The following is a 21823-nucleotide window of genomic DNA, read 5'->3' on the forward strand; positions in this document are numbered from 1 at the left end:
GTAAGTAGAGAGGAAACAGCTTAGAGAGAAGAGAGAAAATGTATTGGGAAAAGAAAATCTAAGCACATCAAACATGATAGGATCAGTCTGGAGGAATAAGGGAATTAGTGTATGTGCTAAAAAAAGCAGCAGTGTTGAACACATCTTTGTGTGAAGACTGAAAGTTTTTTTCCTCCACAGCAAGTATTCAACCAGAGGAAAACAATCCAATGGCATCAAAGTATCAATAAAAGCTACTTCATCAGAAGGGAACACTGCTTTCTAGCTCCCCTTCCTCATACAGTAGCTGACCAGTATCATAAGCAGTTCTAGCAGCGAGCATGGAGATTTATTTGTAAAGGTCATAATGGATCATTACAGCCACCTAGAACCTGAATTTGTAGGAATGCCAGGAACATGTAGTGTTGTATTCTCCAAGGTTCACATCCATATACACCCTGTCAGCTGTGCAAAGAAAACAATTCTTGAATTCATTCCAGGCTTGCCCCAGATTCTTTATCCAAACTCACACCCTCAACATACTTATATCCTAGAAAACTGATTCCAATCCCTGTGTACCAATTTCCTAAATAGACCATCAAGTCTCACATGTTAGGTGGTTACACATTCAAATCTGCACTGCGTCATTTGTTTAGCCGTTTTACCTACTGGCTCTCAGAGCCACAGTCCCATCATTTCACCCCAAAGAGCACCCTTTCCTAAGTGTTTTCTTGTCTGGCCACATGAATACAGGCTGCAAATCCCTTTCACAGCAAGGACTTGCTCCTCTCATCTGTATTTGCAGCTGCGGTCACCCGGAGAGGCTGCAAGGGCCGTGCGTCAGCCATCGACCACCGCGGGCAGCTCTGTCACCAGCACTAAGTGGTTGCTTATTAGACAGGCAGGGGAAACTCGGGCCTGGGAGCAGCGCTATTTATCACAGAAACCAAGAGCTTTGCAATGAAAGAGGAGGAAGACAAGTAGAAGGAATTCTGCCAGGGTTGAAGGATGCCCCTGCCAAGGCAAAGCCCACGGTTCTGGAAGGGCAGGTGAAATCAATTCTCTGAAATGGCTGGATTTCCAGAGAAATTATCTTTTAACTCAGTCTTTAACCTGAGAGTGAATGTGGCCTTCACGATTAGTGGGAAGCAACAAAGATAAAGAATTGTTGGATTAAGTACACTTAATCTTAACCTTTTGGGACTACGTCTGTGGTACTGTGGAGTGCACTACAGGTCAGAATATGCCTCTTGCAGAGGAAACAGAGCCGTATTGATTCCCTGGCATTCCTGCAGACACTTAAGGTCTGTAATAAAATTTAATGAAAGTAATGAAGCAGAGAATAGTGCCTTTTCTCTAGAGAGCTGAGCAGCCCCACACCTTCCAGGTACGTTCATAACTGCAGTATAAGCAGTTTTCTTTCTCTCATCCCTGAATAGTTTCCAACTGGCAGGAAATACCAAGGTGTCTGCAGTTGTTCACTGGTTAATTATGTACTTGGAAGGCATCATACATCCCACATCCTAAACACCTTTAGGAGTAATTTGAGAGCTTGTCACCTTTACAGAGATTTTCTGTCCTGGAAGTTAGATCAACTTCCCAAAACTACAGTCTGCCACTGAAAACGTCTAAGCTACAGTTGGAATCACACTCCTATAGCCTACAATACTTTTGATTCTAACAGGATGCAGCAGTACTGCATCCTGTACTGATCAGCAGCAGTATTTAGCAGCATGGCTTTAATGAAATGAAGTGAAGGAACGGCAATGGAAACACCACCAAAAATAAACACCACCAGAAAAATAAATTATATCCTTAGTAAGATGCTTCACATTCTCCTAGGCTGCCTCTTCTCCTCTTTTTAATACACTGCTTTATCAAGGAGAATAAATTGGCTCAGATTACTTGCTAAAAATAGAACACAGCAATAAAACTGCTTTCCAACCTCTTTAACCAGTACATGCTGCAGAAAATGTCCTGTTAGAGGAAGAAGGTCTGAGCATGCAAGTCCTGTTTCATTCCTTAGTCATACGCACTCTCACATGCACACACTGAAAATACAGGTAGTGTGCCTGTACATGAAACCACTTTAAATAGTATTGTTTCCCCAAATGTGAGGGAACAACTAATCTGGAACAGAGTATCACTGCTTTCAAGAAGATCACTACAGCTGTACATATTGCTAGGGATTCAGCTCCTCACAGTCTGTGTCCAGATCTGAGGATTTTATGCCTACTTCTTGAATAACAGGGATTTCCTTATTGCTGAGTCCTCATCATAAAAAAGGAACAGAAGTCTTTGAAGTCAAAAGTATTACTTAATTCTGTAATCGCTATAGGATAATAAGCATCTTTCAAGAGTGAAAAAGGATTGGTAATTTGAAAAAAATTATGCACCTAAAGATACACATAGACATGAAGACACCTAGTTTGTATTCTGATTCCTCAACAACTTTGAAAAGCTGACTTTTTCTCCTGTAGGCATCCAGCAGAAAACTATCCCTAATATTTTCTTTTTTCTTCCTTTTTTTTTTTTTAATCTCTTTTACAAAGCAATCTGACATCCTTGTGCCCAGCAGTGATATTAATCATTGAAACACTCCTCTGTTTTCCCAGTTTCTCTGAGAATTTGTGATTCTGTTATGTAAAAAGAGCGGCTAGCAAAGCACAGTTCTTACAGCTGCACAAATGCCAGACTGAGATGCATCTACAACCTCTTCCTTTTGCTGCCCCCTCCACCCCACCATGGAAAAAAGATAAGCAGCACAAGGCAGCTGGGAAAAAGTGTATTTTCCTGGCAGTAGCAGTGCAATTCATGAGCACAATCACACAAGGGTGACACTTTTACTGAAGTGCTGTATGGGATGGAATTATGGAGCATCAACTTCCCAAGCCATGCCTGCTTACTGTGACAAGTTCCTTATGGCTTCCTGTCCAAGGCTAAGGGTGTTCAGAGGTAGATTTTTCACTTATTAGTGTGGATTAAGTCAGTGGCTTAGGATTTTAAGGTAACAAAACCAGGCGGTTTGAGCAAGGCGTCTGGAAGAACTGTGATCTTAAACATAGCAAATACTCTGTTTTCAGAGGAAAGTGGCATCAGTCTTGAACTCAAGGATGGGCTGGAAGAAGAAGGCAGGCCTCTACTGCTGCTTTCTGTTTGTCATACCAGGTTCTAATGCCTTTGCACCTGGATTAGTAAACCACATTAGAAACAAAATTGCAAAAATCAATAGTGTCACAAAGTGAACACAGCATTACTCCATGCCAATAAGAAACACAGTATCTATCCATAGAAATCCTGTTGCTGAAAGCCAGACATTGCTCAACTCCAAACACACATCCTAGCATGTTTGAATCAAGATCTCATTCCACAATAAAATGACCTTGGTTTAAATGGCTACTACTTGTCAATTCATCTGCTGTGATAATGACTGTGTGCTTTCAGCAAGAGTAACCTCAAGAAATATTAATTTTTCAGTATGAGTGAAGCTTAGCAGGATTACCTCAAATTGTCCTAGTTTGGGCCAGGACCTTAGTGCTATTTGATACTACCTTATGCCATTACCAGGGCAGAGAAAGGGACTCTCTGGCTTTTTCTTATCTCATTGCTGTTTCCAGTGAATTGTTATTCTTTCAACTCATGATTTTCACTTTTTGTGCCTCCAATTCTCAACTCCATCCCTGGAGCAGGAAGGGGAAAGGGAAGGGAGAGAAGAAGAGCAGTGTCTGGTTTTGGGAGAGTCTCAGTGGGAGCACTGAACTGGAAGTACCATTCCCAAACCAAGACGAATAGATCATGGATTATAAATCTAGACAGAGACCATCAGCAGCACTCAGCTGATACAAAACCCACTACAATATCAAGACTGATGTATAGCATCAAACAAATACTGTTGCTAAAACAAAATGCCACCTAGATGCGAGGCAAAGTCCAAGTTTGGGGAGTTTTGTCTTTTAACAGGACCAGTGTATAGTGACATGAAAAGTCTATTCTTTTATTTCCCCATAAAATAATTATGTTTAGCAATGCTGGTGATGGACTCTGCAATTTAAAGGATGCTTTTCAGTGAGCAGAGCAACACAGACTGTCACCAGGTCCAACTCCCAGCTCAAAGTAGAACCAGCTTAGATACCAAACGGAAAGCTGGATGCAAAATAAAGACTGGCATAAGAAAAGGAAAAAGAAATTTATGAAGGAGAAGTAGCAGATTGAAAGGGAGCAAGGAAGTACAGAATAACACTTTGTTGTTTTGAATTCTCATTGTGATACTATACAGACTTTAGAGACCACAACTGCTGCTCAAAAGAGACCAAGTGCAGTCAGGGAAATAGATGGATGGTGGTGAAACTACCAGATCAATGTCAGGATGAGAGGAAAAAAAAAAAAAAGAATTCTAAGGGGCAGAGAAAGGACAGCTTTGAACTGGCCTTCATTTTATCCCATAGGTAAACTCTGAATGCAGGAGCATCTCTGGTAGTAATTCCTATCTGCCAGATATTGCCTACACTTGTCTAGACCTACAGCCAACATCATATAAATTCTCTTCTAAATAGGTGGTAAGGGAAAGGGATCTCAGGAAGTTAACACCAATGAACTCTATCTCATACTTTTTACATTGCCTTCTCCCATTCCTTTGCCTCTGCTTGCTCTAAAATGGAAAGTGCCTACATTTCTGGAATGTGTTCATCTGGCACCACTTCCATAAAGCAGCACCAAGGTGTGACAGCACCCAATACCCTACCAGCCCTGATACACTTTCTCTGTAGGAGAAGTAAAAGTAAATATTTCATTAATAGAAGTTTCATAACAGTTTGCTGTAGCAGGGGCAAGTGCACACTTACCTACAGCTGGAACAGAGTCCTGCCTGCACATACTCCATCGAACAAACAACACAGCACCACAGAAAGAATGGGAAATTCTATATGCAGTTGGAAAAGGATACTGAAGTGGTCAAGCTGTATCACATACAGAAATTCACCAACAATCAAGATGACTCTTTTCTTGAAAGTCTATCACTTAAGTATCTTTGTAGTGTTCTAAGATCATCTTGTATTTTTGCCAAAGCCTTCAGTCCTGATGAAGTGTTTGTCTCTCAGCTGCCCAAGCAGGCAGTGTCTATCTCATAAGGGTGCCTCTGCTCATGGTATTTCATGTTTCATTTCTTCCCCTCCCAGCTATTCTAAAGTGGATTAAGTTCACTGGCCTAAGCAGCAGCAGACATGGTGCTACTATTAAGTGAGATTTGGTAAATGTTTCTGTTAACATTCTTTTCACACAAAGCTCTGGGAGCAAGGTCAGAAAAAATGAAAGAATGCAACTCTTCTCTGAATTCCAGTTAGGCACCAGGCACTAGAGGTTATTCAATACACTTCACTTTAAACCAAGGGTTTGCCATCTGTTCTGCACTCTAATTACAAAATATAAACTAAATATAACTCACTATTGAATCACAGAAAATAAGCTGTAGGAGATTTAAATTCATAGAGAAAGCTCTTTATTTAATGCAGAAAGCATCTGCAGAGTTTTTCTTACGTTATCTTTTAGGCAGTATAATCTAGAGAAAATGAGATTGCTTATCCAGGACCCTGACAAACATGTTTCTGGAAAACTGGATGAGTCCCTGGGGTGAGATGTTCAGTTTAGGAAAAATATGTTGCAGAGCAACTTCTGCATCAATTTACCTATCTATCCAGAAGCAGAAGTATAGCTATAATAAAAAGGTTAATATAGTCATGATAATACAAGGGGACAACTGGGGCAAGAATGTAAGAAAAAAACTGCCTTTATTAGAGTGGTTGATAAAGTTTGCTATAAGAATTAAAAAAAAAAAAACCAAAACTACTCACGGACTAATTTTTGGCTATGCAATTTATTGTTCATTTTTTTCTCCAACTACATCCAATTATAAAGCTACAGAATTTTAGTCTGTTGGGCGACACAGTCTCACTGTAATGGAAACACAGATATAAGGAACAGCTGAAGATAACACCTTGGTTTCCTACAAGCTGGTATCACTTGCATGAAAGAGCAGCAAGAAAGGAGGAGTCTGAGCCTTCTCCTTTATGCAGCCTGTTGTGGCTACAGGCAGCTCTGCCACCTGGGGCTGTACATACTGCAGAATTCTGGAGAACCTTTAACACTCCAGTGCACTCTGACTGCAGTTTCGCTATAGACTGAAATATAAGGAGGACTGGTAGCTGACAAAGGAAAGAAGCCCTTACATCCTCCCCCACAGCCAGGCAGCAAACAGCACCATGGAAGGATCCTGACAAAATGGGCTGCTTCTGCCAGCCTGGCAGTCCTTGCACGACCTGGGATTTCATAGACTTGCAACATTTTGCATAATCAGGAGCTCGCTGCCTTACCAGATGAATGTGCCTAATTGCTATTTACAGCAGAGACGCCTATCAGTGATACACTTAATGAAAGCAGAGATGTGAGCAAGGAAGACGGAAACATAAGGAACCGTCTTTGGATTCTACACATTCATCATTGAACACATCTTAATACCCAGCATATTTCTCTACAACTGAGCACATTTAGTGAAACCATATCAGATGATAACAGGGAAAGTCTGACAATAAAAGCCTGCATGGACGAATGCCAGCATGGACTTGCTCTCTTACACGTAAGGAACTACAACATATTGATCACAACCCCTGTGATAAAACCAGGAGTCCTGATAAAGCTAAAAAGCATGTGGTAATCAGACCCACTGTGGACAATCCTCCCAGCCCACCTCTCCTGTGCATCCTGGACTTAGGTTCCAGACACATGGGCTTCATGTCAAATCAGGTCCAATTAGTTTGAAGGTGAGAAATGTAGCAATTGATTAAAATAACTGAGGGATGCTTCTATCAGATAACTCACTAGTTCCTGTGTAAATCAGGAAAACAGGCTCTCCCTAGCACAGGCCCACTTTTAAGGTTTGAGTTGGTAAGATTTTGAATGGGTAGAGCATTCTCTGTCGGAACACCTACCATGCAATGTTAAGGAAAAGACAATTTCTAGAATTCTAAGCAAATAATCAAGAGATAACTGAAGACAGGGACAGAATATGCACAATTGAACTACAGGAAAAATAGGCCAAAACAGAAGAGGTACATCTTGCATACTTTCAGGGTATTAGAGGACTTGAATTTAAAAATATTAAGGAAAAAAGGGGGAAATGGGGAGGGGCTAAAAAGTTTACAAGCCCAAAACCAGAAGCAATACAGGCCTGTTCATCAGTATGAGAAGCTCCAGTGCTAAAACAGATGAGTCAGAACAACTGCCAATAATGGAGGGCTTTGACAAGAGTCACTTCCTGAGCATGGCAGAGTGACAAAAATCAATGGGATGTGCCATTCAGGAAGGACAGATAAGGGCATAACCACTGGAGAAGTTAGTCTACTGAAAGATCCCTGTAACCTACAAAGATAAAATTGAGTGATCAGAGGAAACCGTGTCTTTAAAACTACAGCTGTAGGAGTACATATCTTTGAGAAAATTACTATCTTAACCTTCAGAGCAAGCAGAAAATGCCAGTGAAACCCAGATCTTACTGGAAACTGTGGAATTAGTCACACTGGTTTCAAGAGAACTGAAACACCATTCTGGGCTTTATACATATGTTCTTAACATTCCCAGTTAGGATACCCATCAACAATCTGGAATAATTGCCCATTTTAGGCTTTCTGCATCTTCTTCCAAGATGTCTGACACAGGGTTCAGATAAGACAACACTTGTCCAATCAAATGCAGTAATGCTTGTGTGATGAAAAATCAATGCCACAAAAATAAAAGGGAATAGGTTGAGGATAGAGCTGATGTGGATGCAGAACAATCATAATAACAATGCTAAAAATCACTTGCAATAAAACCATCCAAAGGAAATGTTTAGCTCAATTCCTGCAACAAAGAGAAGGGAGACATTCAGAGGAGTGGCCACTTCTGCAAAGGCAGAATCAGTAGCAAACCTTCTTTAGGATCTCTTCCCTGAAGAATAGAAGGAGAAGCTGTAATCAGTAGGAAAAATGCTGGGTAGAAGTCACAGAATCAAGGCAGTTCTGAGCAGTTAGCAGATTACAACAGTGGCACTGGTTCTCCTCAGTAATGTGCTGAGAGGAAATCACAGTGCAGGCAAAAACTATGCTAAGTACTGTTGATTAAAGGTTTGAAAATGATAAATAAGAAGAGTGCTTTGTAAGACACACAAATCAAAATTACACTTTTAAAGTGTGAATGTCACATGCAAATTCCAAATCTGGGCATCAGCATTCCTGTCCTTCCTTACTTCCTCAACACCTAAGCCTGGACATGCTTGAGATCTTCCTGCTACTCACAAGTTTCTTCAGACAATGAGTGACGGCTCCAGCAGCCCTGGGTGGTGACATAATTTCTCAGTAATCAAAGCAGCATCATATGTGCAACTACAGGAGTGTGGTCTGGTATCACCGTCCATAGCCCCTCCATCAGATATGATACCACTATAAGAAGTGGGAAGAATGCTCCACAGGAAATGGCATGTGTAACCTTTCAAAGACAAATAATTTTCTCAACCAAATGATCCATAGCTTCTAAAAATTACACAAATCCCATAGGAGGCAGAATGGAAGCTGCCCTGGGCACATTACCAACCACTTTGACTTGCAGAAAAATAAAAAGCACCTTCAATTCTGTTTATACCAAATGTTGCCAAGAGATCAAAACTAAGAACCTGTTAGAGTCTCACTCAAAATACAACAGTGTTGCTGCCTCTGTCCCTCTGAGTCTGCTATGCTCTTTAAGAGGCATGTGCTCCTCTAAAACACAGTAAGTGCAGAAGTTTCCAAATTCATGCTACATTTTACATTGTTTCTGTAGAGCTGCTTTCACATTTTATGAACCTGGTCAACTAACTCATGAGTAAACATTTTTAATAGCTTATTCAGCTCTGCCTGACAGCAGAATTAAACTCGCCCAGTTGTATGATCCTTCTTTCAGGCTTACAGGTAGTAGATTAGAAGGAACAGTTAAGAACTTAGAATCAAATGTAATTAAAAAGATTGTCATGTATAAACAATAACTAGATCACTGCACAAACCTTCTGGAGTGTCAAGGGCAACTATAAAGTTCAAGCTAGTAATAAAACTTCCTGCTCAATTAATAATATTTTCAAAAGAAGCAGACAGCAAGTTTCAGCTTCTCAGAAGAGAGCACCTAACAATTAGGGACAAATAACCAGAGCAGAGCAGAAAACTTAAGAGACAGCTCATTAATATTTCCTTGGTGATAAAATCTTCTTAGGGAGACACAGGTCCTCCAGTCAATGGTCCGAGGTGCTTCTTCTCAAATCTCAGGAAGGTACAATCTATACAAATGAAGTAAGAAAAAATAATACCAAAATATCCCTGTTAACATTGTCTACACAACAATATTCATGCAATATTCATCTAAAGAACAAACCCACCAGTTTGTGCCTGCAGAGACAGAGTAAATCTCCAACAGAAGCAAAAGAGCAAAAACAGAGGTCAGAAAGGGCAAGTTCCAAAGCAGAGACTTGTGGAGGGGTAAGAGGATGCCTGCCAGCCCAGCAGCACCTATAGAGACAGTGCAGGAGCAGTATTTCTCTGTAGGTAATTTGTGAGATTGCAGATACATTCTTCTCAGATTACAAAAGTTACTAAAATTATTCAAGACACAAAAAGCCCAAGCCCTCTGCAGCTGTTTTTAAGCAGAGCCTATTTTGTAGTTTTCATGAAAACAAACCCAGTGTGAGGTGCAGCAGTAGGCACAGAAGTAGGAGGTGAAAATTAAATGCAATCTGACAAAAGGTTATCACAGTGTTAAAAGAAAACTTAGTCTTGCTGTGCCATTCTCAGGACTTTTCTCACTAGAAAAAAGAGATTTAAGCAGACAATTAGAAGCAGAGCATCCAAGACCACTGAAACTGCTTCAGCCTTCTGCCTTTCACATAAATCCAGGATTATATGACACCACACACAACGTGGTTAACACTTCTGCTCAGGCTTGACATTTGCTAAGAGAATCACGAGTCTGAAACAAGAGAGGTGAGGACCCACTTCCTCGAATTTATGCCACTATTGCCTTGTTCAAGGGCAAAGCTCCTCCTGTCTTCTGCAGGCAAAGGACAGAGACTTGAAATAAAACTTCAAAGGACTCAAACCATGTTCAGCCATAATAGAAATTTAACAGGACATGGATATTTAAGTCTTATTAGCCCTTTTGAAGACACCAGACTCAAAACTGTCACTATCACAAAATCTCTCCAGTGTGGATGATTCAGTCATTCCCAATCATAGAAATTATATAGTAATCAATGACCAAAAGTGACAACAGCTTGAAGAAGTTAAAGAAACACACAGGCTCTTCAAACATCCCCTTTTTTTCTTCCTCCTACTGTACATATATAATTGTACACTCTAAATGACACAGACTCAAAGCACAACTCTTCTGGAATGCCTTCACTTCCAGCTGTAACATCTGACAATTTTTTTCTCTTCTGGCACAGCTATTAACCACCTAATAGCCTGGAATGGTTTCTGCTAGATAATTGCTTTTGTAAGGACATTGTTTTTCAAAAGACTAAAACTTCTGCTCTCCTGAATCTTTTCCCAATTTATATATAAGAATTATTTTAAAATAATATATTTATTTTTAAGCAGAAATTTAAATTAAGAAAACCCTGTAAGCAAAGCCAGTCTAAAATATTACTGTTTTTTATTTAATCTCCTTCAAAGTTTTAAAAGCAGTGTCTGTATTAGACAACAGAACTGTACAGTTAATGACCTGCAGTCAAGCTGACACAAGCAAAATGACTCTCCAGTGAGGGAGATGTGCACTGGGTCCTGCAGCACATACATGGTGATGGTGGCTTTGCAGAGGCCTACGCAGAGCTCTATATAGAAACAAGGATTTGCTTTGATGATATTGCTCAAGTGGTTTTCTGAGAACAAAAGCATTTCTTTTCATGCCTCAGGTATTGTTTTTATTTGGATAGAAAGGGAAATTGTTTGTTTTAAATCTTTTGAGACTTCCCCAGTAACATTAGTGTTAATTTTCTACTTTATCAAAAAGAGTTTCAAAGAAGCAACAGTAAGTAAATAGCCCGGTTTGTGAATTCCTTCCCTAAAATGTAACCTACCAAAAAAGTCTACTGAGACTTCCTATTCCATCATCTATGGATCTTGGTAAAATAATTACCTTGTATTATACCCCTCTTATATATACACAGTGCCTCTCATCTCTTAACTTGTACTATGTATTTAATCAAAATTTATATGATCTTCTCTTAATATCCCTAAATATTGATATAACTTAATGTGTATTTCCCCCCTAGAACAAAATACACGTGTCCCAATATATGCACTTACTGTTTTGGTGTAATCATTATAACTTCCAAACCTGAGGGATCTCTAAGTTCCACTGCTGTCACTTGTTATTCCAAATTCTAAGTGAAACAGGATCTTGTTAGCCAAAACTGAACACCCACTCACAAAAACTCAGTTATCTCACTCTCTCATACACATGCACACACACACATGCAGTGATGAAATGGTTTAGATAAAACAAATGATTCTACATTTCACACAAAACAAGAGTATGTCTGAGGTGAACATCCAGCTGTTGTTTCCTATAGCTCTGTGTGGGTTTCTTTCAAGCATCTGCTCATCCAGGCCAGGACAAAATCATCAGCAGCATTGAATTGTCAAAACAAAGCTTCTTCAAACCTTTTGGAAGGCTCTGGAGATCTCAGAAAATGTGTCCAGGACTTTGATAAACTTGTAAGGTCTTCTTACTGTCCCTTTTTATAAAACTCAGCTTTTCCTGATGAAATCTACCTCTTCATATACTGGAGAACAGCCTCATTCCACAGTACTGGCATACACCAGTGCACCCCTCCACATTCCCACCAAAGCCTCACGTGCAAATGCCATTGGTCACAGCAGTGCCAAGACGAGCAAGGCTGTGCTTGATCCTGTAACCGCAACCCCACAGAGAGGCTCTTTTCCCTCTCCTTCTCACCATTCCCTGTGCAGAGGTAGAGGTACGTATGGACTGGCACAAGGACGTGTCTCCAGCCTGCAAGCCAGGACACTGAAACCCCTCCCTTAAGCAATGCTGGCATGGGCATCCCTGCTGCCCCACCGCACCTCCTGCAGGAGGAACCGTACAGTACCCGCGCCCGGGCTTCAGAAGCTCCAGGCTGGACAGCTCCGTGCAGCTTTGGAGCACCATCTGAGCCCTCTGGCACTGCCTGCCTTGTCTTTGGCAGCAGAAGCCACATAAACTTTGCAGTATAGTCCATGAGTAGCTGAGGCTTAAAGGTTTGGAGCTAATTAACACAGCACAGCTGTAGGGAGACTAGCTGTGCCCCTGCAGCTTCCCCACGTTACAAATACTGCTTAGAAAGAAAAGATAAAGCATTTGGCAATAGGGGCAAGAGCCTAATTCAGAAACATAACAGAGCTGGTGAAGCTGCAGAGACAAAACAAAAAATGCAACTAAAATTATTGTGTGCAGCACTGCATCTGTGAGAAACCTGACACATAGTCAGAATACAAGTTAAACTGGACTGATACTTGGGGAAAATGGACCTGTTTGGTAAACAAAGGGAAGATTTGACAACTCTGTCGAGCAACTGAAACAGTCCATAGCCACTAATGATGTCTGTGATGAGAAAAAGATGGCTGTTTCACTGGGCATACTGGGAACTGAAGCCTGTAACTTGCTGTGCAACCTAACAGCTCCTGTTACATCAGCAGACAGCAAAGCATGTGCCAAGACTATGTGAATCCTACAGAGCTCCCAACCCATTGACACTGTGTGTCCACAGAGCCTTTACACTTTTATAGACATAATAAAAGAGGGGGAAAGATCTCCAAAGCTCAACACGTGGCTGAAATAAAAAAAATTAACAAAGCGCTGCCAGTTATGACAAAATGAGATGATGCACAAATAGGATTAACTCACAAACAATAAGCAAAGGGAAGCAATGAAAAAACAGGTACGGATGGCATCAAATGTGACTCTGAAGCATGAAGGCCTGGCTTGGACCTCACCAGCAATACGGAGCATTTGTGCAGCTGGCTCAGCCATGTGATGTGGACGAGTGCACATGCTGCACCAAATGGTTTACAGTATGACACCCCTTATTGCTTTCAACTTGTATTTTCTTTCTTATGCTTAGTAACTTTTCATTTTATGTCTATGCCAGGGAGCTGCAATATCATCACTTGAATGTTTCCTGAACAAAAGCATGCCATGAACAGAGAAATGTCATGGTGTACTTGCAGTGTCACAAACAATTTCATAATACAAATGAAGCTTGAGTCAAAGCTAAACCCTGTAAGAAATTTAAAAAGTGGAAATCTATAAAGAAGTTGTTAAAATAATATTATTTCAGAAAGAAATAGAGTGACATGAGAAAGTACAACCAGCTGAAGAAGAATGTGCCAGAGAATTTTGTACTTCTTATTTGGCCAGTTATATTTGGAGCCCATGGAAAATAGGGTACAAGTGCCAAGCCCAGGGGACAACAAAGTACTATATACAGACAGACATATATACTCCTCCAGCTAGATGGGGTAAGATTTATACTGAAGGGCCTTCTGCTGTTTTCATAATTTCACATCAGAATTATGGAGTTACTAAAATGGATTTGGTTGCAAAGGGAGAGCTCCCAACACATGCATAGGGAAATGCACACTGCTATTGCAGCGAAGCCCATGTGTAACCGTCAGCAGCTTGTGCTAAAAATAATAAGTTAGGAACTGAATAGGTTGGATATTGTTCTAGAGAGAGAAATTTCAACTGCAGTGACAAAAAATGAAGTATTTCCAAGCTCCAGCCTGAAAATAATAACTTCTGGGTAGAGCAAGTAGAACTTAAGAGAAAGGTACCAGTAGCTAAGAAATCAAAGAAAAACAAAACCTGTGTTTGATGAAAGACCAGAGCCTTAATCTTGAAATCCTACTTAGTATTTGCTGAGAAATGAAGGCAGAAAGAAATTCAGTACTTAGAAAATGCAAGAATTTCATCTAAGGCTTTACTGGAGTACTGAAGCATCCCTTTAGTGTCAGCAGTGGAAAACACCATGGGACTGTCCAGTCTGTGTTTTTTCAGGATTAAAATTTAACCAGTGCCATAAGTAGAGACACATGCTCTCCTTAGGTACAGAATGTTTTTCTCAGTGACTGTTAGTCGATGTTTCGCCAAGAATTATCTACCTAAAACATACTTACAAAGGGAAATTGGAGTGAAAGAAGGGATAAGTGTTGTAATTAACACACAAGAGCATAATCAAGGGGACAGACTGCTGAGAGTATGGTAAAAATGTTTCAGGTTCTGCAAATTTACCCAAATAATAAAAACGGAAGTAATCATAAATTACACATAGGGTTTTGATGATGCTTATTCATATAAATAGATCCTAACTTAGTACACTGTTTCTTTGCCTCTGAGTTGAATCTGAGACCTCCCTGTGGCACTGGAGCAGTAATTTTATCTGCTCTATGATCCCCCTGAAACACGTATTGTTTGCTGCCATGTTATTATGGCTTTTCAGAATGCAACAGTGCTGACAAGGAAAAGGGATGAAAGAGTTTAGCCAGAAATATTAAAGACACTCCCCAGCTTGGCCACCAAAAGCATTGCGATTGTGTTTACCTCTAGGTTCAGCTTTCCCTAGTAAGGAGTACCAGGAAAAGCCTGACTGAAGAGAAGCAGTGCAGCTGCATGCTCCAGCTGTGACACCGAGCTCTAACACCCCAACCGAGAGGCACATGGACATCCCTCACCACATCTGCCAGGGAGGGGAGGGCAGGGGCACCAAAGCAGCACAAGACACAGGCAACACATTCTCCATGGTACAAACTGAATCCCACTACTGACAAAGTACAGGGAGCCATGTAAACCTGAAAATGAGCTCTTATTAGTTATAATACATATGGCTGATGAATGGACTCATGCACATTCAAATTGGTTTTCTTTGCACTGAAAGAGGAGCCATAAAGCTCTCAGGATCTCTCCTTTTTCACATCAGACTTTTATTACTATACACTCTGGGGCTTGCAAACACAAGGAAAGTACTAGTTCACTGCAAAAGTGAAAATGTCTTGTGGTTAGAGGTCCTGAAATGACCTGTGAATAAACAATGAAATAATATCTGCTTTTTCATGTCCAAAGATGCTTTAGTGTATTTTTTGGCAGTGGCAGCATTGACCACTCCTGTCTTCTTTATTTTAGTTTACAAAGTCATTCTAAAACTACTAAGTATTCTGCATTAAAAACTACAAAGCAGATGGTAGCTGTATTAAAACTCTGACCTTCAATGATTGGAACTTTTAACAGACTGCAAAGTGGCAGTGGAACTCAATTCATATCCAGAGTTCCAGTTATTTTGTTCAAGAAAATGGTATTGAATATGTCACCCTCAGCTCCTTTCCAGGCTGCTCCAGATGAATTAGTGAAAAGATTTATTGAGACATAAATAACCAATTTATCCTACAACCTTGGATGAATGTGACTTACAGAACAAGAGTACAAATGTTCAACTGGCCAATAGGAAGGCAGTCTGTTTACAAACATTTACAAACTTGTCAGGAGCAATGTGGTGGATAGCATACAACTGAAGTTTAATTTATAGAGGGACTTTAAGACAAAAGCAGTGTAATAAACTGGCCACAAATAACCACATCTAAAGTTCTGGCTTCTACTGGAAAAAGAGGGATATTAAAAAATTGTTACTGAAAGAAAACCAAGAAATTATTTGAATGCTTCATCAATTCACAACAAACTGGAGCTCTCTTTTATGTTTTATAGAAGAGCCATAAGTCCATCTGCCCCAGTTATACACCTTCAAAACAGCCAGTGGTGAATACTGAGGGAGTAAAGTATGTCAGCAATGTCACAGAAATGCTCTATAGCAAGATGACCTAGAGAAGAATCCAAATGTTCAACAAAACCAAACACACTCATGTATGGTGCTTGCCAAGGAGATGTGCAGCCCTGCCACTACTACAGGTGACTTCCAGCTTGTCCCAGGAACTGTGACAAGACTGGAAATTGCAAGTACCACTAATGGGAGAGCACAGCATGGAAGGGGAGGAAAAACCCTTAGAACTTCTGAAGCCCAGGACTGCCTCCTATAGAGGAGGCCATTGAGCCTTTCCAAGTGTAGCAGCACAAAGAGGAACTTAGTCTTGGTGCTCATATAGTGAATAAATGCATTTACTGAGAATATAACATTTTCTCTGTGCTCTCCCTTCTAAAAGTTGTGTAAGACAGCAAGGATAAAACAACTGGCAGTTGAAAAAGAAGGAGGAAGTCTAAAACAAGTTGGAGCCACCAATTCTGCCACAGCAGCTGCTGGCTGCTATCTAGTGTGCAACTCTGTGTGTGTGTAAGACTCACTCAAAACCATACGGCTCAGAGAGACTCCAACATTAAGATGACACAGATCAATACCTGCTGCAACTGCACTCTGTTTAAAGTACCTGCAAACAAATAAAGTTGCTATGGTCAAGGAAAGAGTAAAAAGGGCTATGTGAGCAATCTGGAAAAGCAAGCAGGGGGAAGAAAAGCCACAACTAACCAACTCAACAAAACAAACATCCGAAAGATTTGAAGGTCTGTGTATAAAAACTTAAAAGGCCAAGCCATTCTGGTCCTTTGTCATTTTATATCAAACCTTGTGCCTCATTCAAACCACTATTCCAAATGTTCAGTGTTATCTTTGAACAAGCCTCAGCTGAAACATGTTATAAGGCTCTGCATGCATTCACACTTTACTCAGGCAGGAAGGGTCTTTTGGAGAAGAGGGTTTAATACTGAAGACAGACTGAAGATGTGTTTCAGTATGACAGTCTAATTACAGGCTGCAATTTCAATTTCATTTACTTATGTTGCATCTCGTGATGGCTTAACATTTCCCATAGAAACAATTACAGGACAGTACTAAGAACACAATTTACTGTCTCCAATCTTCATGAATATGCAGAATTCATTCCACCCAACACCACATTTCATTTCTGACCCTGCGGTGCTCAGTTTACACTAAACATAACAGAAAAAAAAAAGTGTCTTTATACATTTTATATAGATAGTGTATATTATTCAAACTTGTACAGATTTGCAACCTTAGCCAAAAATTACATTCTAAAATAAATAAATCACACTGTAGTCATAACAGCTATAATGATTTAAAAATAGTGTCTGGAGAGAAAATGAGACTGGGATTTCATCCTCCTGTAGACTCTGTAGATACAGAGTTGCAAACAATACCCTGGCCAAAAGGTAAGAGGGTTTTTCTTCTAAAATAAAGACCCAAAGGGGGTGAAAGGGATGTAACACATGGGCAGAATGAACTATGAGGTGACAGCATATGTTGTAGCAGTTATTTGATCATAGCCCCAGTGATGAGAAATCCTGTGTAAGAAAGAACTGGCTAGCCTTCAGAAGTCTTCAAGCCAAGAAAAGAAGGAAGTGGAATAATGATAAAAATTATTACCTGCCTCTTTTCTTTCTCTGTGTAGGTCGAAGTATTGGCTGCAATAGATTTAATAGCTGTCACTGTCCAGAAGAGGGAATTATGTTTGCAGCCTTTTGCCTCACTGCTTTAAAGAGGCCAGTTTGTCCACTCCTGCAACATGGCCATATCCTGTGGGGTCTACTCACTACTTATCAATATGATAGCAAACATACCTAATGCTATGAAACTGCTCTTGTCTTGAGCAACAGAAGCAGTAAGCAATTTGAAAATGGTATCTATTATATGGTCAACTTTAAAGTAACTTTTTTCCTCTATTTTCCTCTAACAGCCTTCTGAACCCGGTTTCCTAAGAAAAAGATTATGAAAAAGGACTGTGTTAGCTTAGTATCCCATGAATAACTCATGAGTCCATTTCCCACTGTTAGCCTGATCTGACAAATATGCATTCTTCTAAAGTCATTAACTTCTTAAAAGTTTTCAGAAGGTATGCATTTAGATAGCAAATGTAGCCCTTAGCAATCCCTTCCCTGGGAGATATGACTCCAGCATGATCCTTAGTCCCTATTAGACATCAGGACCCACACAGCAGAGGGAGTGTACAAATAGTGCCACTGTGGAAAAAGCTCTAATTAGTGCCCATACAAATCAGACATCAGGTAATACATTCATCTCTCTCTCACACTTGAGATCAGCCCTCAATAGTTCTGCTTCTCCTGAAAATGGCATTTTTTAAAGTCTGTAATTCCCACATCAAATAACTCTCTTTTCTTTAAAGGCTATGCTCCTCAAAAATACATCCTCAGAGAACCCTCAGAAAGATGTCAATCAGACTGAGCAGCTTCTGGAAGGGGCTAGTAACAAAGGAGAATCAGAAACTCAGAGGCAGCTAGAGAAAATTACATTCTGGAGTAAACTTCCCATGTTTTAATTACACAGAAGCAAAGTCTGCTTTGCTGATTAATCAGGCTTTTGTTTGTCACTATCCACCTTTCACACATTTGAAAACACACAGCCTGACTTCTAATCAAACTTTCTTCTCAGAGCAGCACCCAGCTGGTGGGGATGTGACTGAGGTGTGCAGAAGGGTACCCAGCAGCTGCAACTGGCAAGCTCAGCTCCATGGGATGATCTGCAGCCCTCACCCATCAGAGAAGAACATCTGCACATAATGATAATGAAATGGGGGACCTGCTTTCAAAATGGCTTACTGCTCTATTGGTAATTCTTTTTCCACTAACTTAAGACTGCAGCCAAGTATAACCACAAAATGATTGCTGTCCTCAGCCACTAACAATCTGTAGAGCTTCTGGCTGTTTTAACCATCCGTCTTATTCAGCTGACTGGTGGAGGATGCAGATGAAGGAAAAGGAATCCACTTCAATGAAATTAGCTGTTTCTCTTACATAATTCTCCACCTTCCAGCCAACAGCTCTTCTCAAGCTAATAATGTCAGATGGTTTCCCAACAAGGTACAGTGAAATGAAGAGACACCCCTCTAGCTTCACCCTCTGGCCAAATTTGGCCAGGATCACTTGAACACAATCCAGTACCCCATGGTGCATTTTCAGACCAAGCTGCTCCCTTCTCCAGCTGTCCTGCGCAGTCAGTCTTCCACATATTATAAACATTTGCATAGTTCTTTCAAGACAACCTGTGCCGCTGGAGTGCAAGGAAATAAAACAATGCCAGTAATGAGGGATGTCTCATTTTCATTACTTCCTCTCCTTCTAATTAAATGTGAGTAATGTTGGCAGTATTACCAGCGCACCAGGCCAGGAGTACTCATTGGTGCAGAGCTTCTCAAACTGTAGTCCACAAACTCTTGGCAGCAACAAAGACAGAGGAAGAGACCCAGAGCTGGACCCTAGAATCAGATTAAGTAGGTTCTTGGGGTTTTTCCCACACAGATCCTGGTTCATTCACTAGGGCTACCTGCCACTTCCTTGGCTCTGTGTTTCCATACAATTCAGATTTGCATTTTGTGTCCCACAAGCCAAGATAAAGCATTTCCAGGGCTGTATCAGCTGGGAATTTTAACATGGACCAAATGGCAAAAGAAAGCAAAGTGCCTTGCCTCACCTCTTCATCCAGGAAGGTGGAAAGCAGAGCTCCAGCTGCTCATTTCAGCCACAGTGTGTCCAGCAGATGGCAACTCCCAAGTTTTCAAGAGAGCAGAGACTATTACTCTGTGTCATTGGGAACCGACTCGATGAAATTAGAGCTTTCACAAAAAAAGTTTTAAGAGCTTTGACTGCTTTGTAGTACATACAAATGTAGTATGTTTTAACAATGGAAAGGAGACACATGCACAGAAATAACTAATGGGAAGTTTGACAAATAATAAACTTCCTTGCCTCCTTTCTTTTTGTTGCCATCTCCTCTTTATAACTAGATTTCTAACAACAGCATTTTGCTGTTAAATTTCTCTATTGGTTAAAGCCTTACCTGAAGAGTCAGCTATAGCTATTCAGTTATTTGAAGGGCAAACTGCTACCTCTCTAGGTAGTTTTCCCTAGCACAGGATCTAAGGAAAGCACAAGCCACTGGCAACACAAGCGCAGTTCATAAATTTCCTTTTTTGAGTCTTGAAGGTTTGGGAGCTAGAAGTTGAAACAAGTAGGGATGCTGCATAAATCAAGGGGATTAAGGGAATGATGTTTTTCTTTCTACAGAATTCTCTCAGCCTTTAGGATATATCCCACCCTTTTCACAAAAGAAAAAAGAAAAGAAAAAAAAAAAAAAAAAGAGAAGGCACCAGAGCCTTGGATTAAAAGCACAGAAAGAGAAAAGTTTGTTTTACTGACCGTGAAGAAATGCTGGATGTCTGGAGGAGACTGTGGAAAACAAATGTTCTTCCCTGGGTATGTCACAGAGAAATAAAAATATTTCATTATGAAATAAAAATATTCTGCTCTGCGACCATCAGAGGTGATCTTCAGTCTCAAGGGTTCAGCAATTCAACAAATGAAAATCGAAGTCAATAAAAATGAATGAAGCCAGGCAAGTATTCTGTATCAGGTGACAAAAGTTATTTTGGGAGCTTACAAATCAGCGAGTGCAGTGATACAATGATGGCTCATCTGCATCTGGTGCTGTTTCAGGGAATGGCCTCTGAATGGCAATTCCCATTAGAGAAGCAGTGCTGTCTTTAATATTGTTTTGCCCACGCTTCAGGACCTTAATACCCCAGAGTAGCTGCAAATGCACCAAGAGCAATTTGTGCAGGACTCCTCATGGAGAAATTAGCTATTTTAGGAGTAACCAATTCTTTTCTCTACAATAATAGCAGCTAGTCTACTGTACCAATGGACTGATTCAGTATCAACACTGACAAGGTACTTCAGCCTCTGACACTTGTGAAAGAGCTTTGTGCTCCCTTTAACCATCAGAAAGGGGAGGAGAAATTTGCTGTTTTCAGTTATATGACAGCTTTTAAAAATTTTACAGCATGAGCGCAGCACCTAATCCAACAAAGCCTGCCAAGAACATTTAAAATCAAGGTATCAGAGAATTTGCTTCCTATAAATTCACCAGTATTGTAAAGAAAGTATCTTTTCCTCAGAAAGGCAGCACAAATCCCACTGGAGTTGCACAGGGCTGAAGACTGTTTTCTGCCACACTGTGGGAAAGACAGCTGAAAGTACTGGGAAATAGGCTGTAGGGGATGCACAAAATGTACTGGAGTTAATGAACAGGAACAGGAAGAAGAAGATGAAAGTATTATTTCTGACAGAAATCAAAGCATTTTCTCAAAACAATCAAGAGCAAGAACAGGCTATATAATAGGCATTTAATTCATTTAATGCAATGACTGCTCTCAATACATGAAAAATAAATTCCTACCTAAACTATTGCCTGTTACTAACCAACTACCTAGAGAAGGGTAGAGAGGAAAGGTGGAGCCAGCAAAACTTCCGTGAGCATGTATGCAAAGAGAAATCCTATCTTCTTGCAGAGATGCTTTTCCTTTAATTTCACAAAGTAAAACATGTCAGATAACTGAAAACAACACGAGAAACAAAACAATAACATCGTCAACCTGCGATCATTCTAAGATTTCTCATCACTAGAAATGGAATTTTTTTTTCTCCTTTTACTAAGGAGAGGCTAGCCAGTACCTTTAAAAATCATCTCTTTTCAGTTACTTTCTTCACTGTGAGAAGGTGAAGAGCTGCATCTATTACAACCACATGCTGTGCAAACCTCATTTGGACATGATCATCATCCATCACTCCTGCTGTGCAGGTAGCATGTGAAAGGGAAACAAAACAGAGATTGTGCTGCAGTATTTGACACCACCCACACCCCTGCTCATATGCTTCAGTTCACCTAGAGCCCAGTTGCCACACAGGAATTCTCTTTTTGGGATCC

General features: G+C 40.4%; 1 protein-coding gene across 31 annotated transcripts in view; it reads right to left on the reverse strand.

The window, feature by feature from the left end:
- The window catches only part of TSPAN4 (tetraspanin 4), a 413364-nt gene that overhangs the window by 162429 nt on the left and 229112 nt on the right, over positions 1 to 21823 (reverse strand). Inside the window, exon 1 of one of the 31 annotated variants that reach the window (XM_053981286.1) lies at positions 20257 to 20279. The exons of the other annotated variants lie outside the window; for them this stretch is intronic. The gene's annotated coding sequence lies outside the window, so the exon portion shown is untranslated. Of the gene's footprint in view, positions 1 to 20256; positions 20280 to 21823 lie in introns of those variants that run through there. 31 annotated transcript variants of the gene reach the window in all.

Source organism: Vidua macroura, chromosome 6 (assembly GCF_024509145.1).
Source record: "Vidua macroura isolate BioBank_ID:100142 chromosome 6, ASM2450914v1, whole genome shotgun sequence".
Classification (NCBI taxonomy): Eukaryota; Metazoa; Chordata; class Aves; order Passeriformes; family Viduidae; genus Vidua; species Vidua macroura.